We start from the raw sequence: 3,845 nt of genomic DNA on the forward strand, positions 1-3,845 counted from the left end.
CCGGTGCAACAAATGATGGTTTTATTATTATTCTTCAACAACAAAATTTGAGTACAAACTTGGATTCCAAACTGGCAATCCTCTCCTCAAAAAATATTGAAAAAATTATTAAGGAAACTTTTCCTTTCTCCACAAGCAATCTCGCAATAATCTGGCCACTCAAGCTAACTTCCAAAACACCCCTGCGCAGGCTTCTATGCTACCTCTACACACCTTATAACTCGCACTACTAGTTTGGCATCCTCTCCTGAGAAACTATTGACAAAATTATTAAGGGAAACATTCCTTTATCCACAAAAAATCTTGCAATAATCTGGCCACTCGAGCTAGTATCTAGAACACCCTTGCGTAGGCTTATGTGCTGCCTCTACACAACCTATAACTCGCACTACCTAGAACTGCCTCTAATTACAAAATCCTACTTGTTTCTTCCTCTAGAAGCGATTATTCAGCGCTTTAAAAATTTATCCTAATCTCAGGCACCTAAATAAACCTTCCCTCTAGCTGAACTAAACCTCCTTCTTGAGGCTTTGTGCATGCCCCTATGCAGCATCCTGTGGAATAAATTTGACCTCCTTTGTCTGACTATGTCAGCACTAGAAACCTCCACCGAATCACCCTATTGGTGCTCCTCTAACTTTTCTACTGATCTATGGCTAGAATTCTCTTCTCGGTTGAATCTTTGCACTCTGAGAAATTTGATCTACCTAGATCACACACTAGCTTAATATGCCTTCTCCATCCCCATTGTCCTACTTTTATAATCTCTTGTTGGTGAACCAACAACTATGATTAGATCTCCATCAAGGCAAAGATGATCTCAATCTAAATCTGTGTGAGTTTCTAGAGCATTCTCACTTTTATCAATTAATACCCTTTAATTAATTGATTTCCCTAACATAGACTTCGCCATTTTTTAATTATCGATCAATTAATTTGATTGAGTTGTCTTTAGGTGTTTTCTCCCGAAAATTTTTCTAGGTTCTGGAGATATTGTGTTTCTTAGCCTCTCTGACCAAAGTCGAAACTAGAACACCTCTCTGATGCTACAAAAACTAACAAGCACCATTCTTTGAGCCCTCAACGTTGGAGCATAACCAACTTATTCTATAACCAAGAGACCCATGAGCCTCATTTTGTGCCCAAAACAAAAACTGGGGTCCACACCATGATTTGCATGAGATTTAAGGGCAAACCCCTAGAGGGTGATTTTTGGACCCCTCTTAACTCAATCTGGTGTCAAGAGAGTTCAATGAATGCCTCTAAGAGGCTAACGCATGGATGACATCATAATTTTATCCCTCTTGGGGGTGTTATGTTATAACATTGGTTATGGGGTTGGGTTGTAACCTCAATTAGTTATTTCCCATCATTTTACAACTAAGAGGGGCTCTAGGCTAAAACTATAATTGATAGAACATGTATAAATAGAGGATACATCATTTGAGTCTCTCATCATCATCACACTTGGAATTGGACTTCTTCAGAAGAACTCACACTCGTTTCTTTTGGCTATTGGAGATATTTTGGATGCATTTCGGTATTTTGAAGTTACATTTTATTGTCTTTGGTGCTACTTCTTTGGATAATGGATGGATATAGTACATGTTGTCTTGTAAATGCATATTGTTGAATACTTTCTATCTTGAAATTGTCTAATGTATGGAATTGTTGCCTCTAGGTTATGATATTGTGTGCTCCAAATGTTGAAAATTAATTTTGAAAGGCTATCTAGTTGAGCATTGCATATGTTATTAACTTATTCATTGTACAACATGTAATGAATGTTCTTAGTGGAGGTAAACTTTAATCTCTCCACAATCTCCTTTTTCTTTTGAAGTGGGTAAATGCTAAAAGTTGATACCTAGGGCATCAATTTTTAGCCTCCTTAGAAAGGATCTAGCTTTTCTATTTCATCCTTGACTCCATATGCCTAAAGGAAAAGGCACTAGTCTAACTCATTGATGATCAATCCTAATTTATCTCCATATTTTTCTCCACTAAAATCAGTGTTCTTCAAGCTAGGGTGAAAATCTAAGGCTTGCAGTGAAATTTTATGGAGGAGCTTTTTTGGTGATTTGAGAGCCTAAACAACAAGCTTAGGGTCTAGGCTACCTATTCTCCAAGTTTGGTGGGCATCCACTCAAATTTGATCCATAAAATATATTTCTCTAAGTGTTTCTCTAAGAGGGAAATCCTAGTTCTTTTCCCTTCAACTTGAGGACTTCGTTGAAGATTGTATCAGCTTAGTGCTTGCTGAATTAGATCATAAGAAACCTTTTCTCTTGGGCCTTGACCTTGTGAATACCTATCACCATCGAAATACCTCAAAAACAAAGGTCTTGTACCTGCTTTTCTAGGGCCTTTCTTAGAGAGAGATTTTCTTCTTTGAATCCTTGTACCTGTATCGAGCCTCTCTTTCGAATGAGCTCTAGCTTGATCACTTTGCGCCCTATACCTAGCTTATCTATTCTAAGTGATCTCCTTCCTATCAAGACTCCTCCCATCAATGAAAGTCTGTAAAGAGCAAGGGGTTTTCACTGAGGTGACATTGGGCCTTTACCCCATTGTTAGCACTTTATCTAGCTTTTATTTTGTAGGGTTTCCCTCTCCAAGACCTGCTATATTCTGTGGTAACATGTCACATGTGCGAAGTCAAGGAACGAGAGAAATGCTAGAGATGAATCCGTCCTTCTTCATCTTAATCTGTCCTTTTTCTTCTTTGCTAAGATGCCCAAAATATCTTGTCTTGTGAGATGTCGAATAGTGTTATGTCTTTCTGAAAGGTTGTCTCTTCACTAGGGGCCGACTTGACAAGTTTTCAGTCAAAAATAAAAAATTAAAAAATTTCTCTTTTGATTCGAACATGAAGAACGTGTCTTATATTAATATTTTCAAGGGAAAATTAATAAAAATGACATGAAGAACATTCCTTACATTTTCATCATATATTTCGAGGGCTGAAACATTAATTATGAAGACCGGCCATAGCTACAAAATTCAACATAGAAGACACTAGTCATTCTCAATTGTGACATTCTTTTAAAACCATAAAATCAATTTTTTTTAATGATGAATTAAGGTTAAATTATAGAAAAATATTGTGATTTTAGAATTTAATGACTTCATGTATGCCATAGCGTTAAGTTTTGTTAAAAACACATTACATAAGCTACTTCAAGGTTTTTCATGCATTTTCAACCATTTATTAAGTTTGGCAACAAGGGAGAAATTCCCTAGACCTCCCCACATTTGATTAAGCAAAAGAAATATTATTACTAGAAGTTATATCTAATAAATGGAATTTAATTTCTCATCAAGTCAGCGTCTATTGGAGGGAAATATTTAAATACGAAATTTGAATTATCACAAGTCGGCTCACTCAAGATTTGTGCCCCTCCATACATGAATCTCTCTCTCTCTCCTCTCTCTCTCTCTCTCTCTCTCTCTATAATGAAGTTGATCATCTCCAAGGGTATGAGAAATTCAATCATCATCATTTCAGGCTCACTCCATTCTCTCTCTCTCTCTCTCTCTCTCTCTCTCTCCCCCTCTCTCTCTCTCTAATGAAGTTGATCATCTCATAGGGTATGAGAAATTCAATCATCATCTACGGTTGGTTCGTCTATTTTTCTGTGGAAGGACTCACATATGTTCTGTAACTCATGTAGGTTATTTATGGCTTGTATTTGTGATTGTGACTCGATTACACGCACACTCATCTCGCATATTTGTACTCTCTCTCTCTATAATGAAGTTGATCATCTCCATCTCGCATCTTTGTACTCTCTCTCTCTAATGAAGTTGATCATCTCCAAGGGTATGAGAAATTCAATCATCATCTA

Source organism: Pinus tabuliformis, chromosome J, assembly GCF_031772625.1.
Source record: "Pinus tabuliformis cultivar Carrire ecotype Pingquan chromosome J, CPIR1, whole genome shotgun sequence".
Classification (NCBI taxonomy): domain Eukaryota; kingdom Viridiplantae; phylum Streptophyta; class Pinopsida; order Pinales; family Pinaceae; genus Pinus; species Pinus tabuliformis.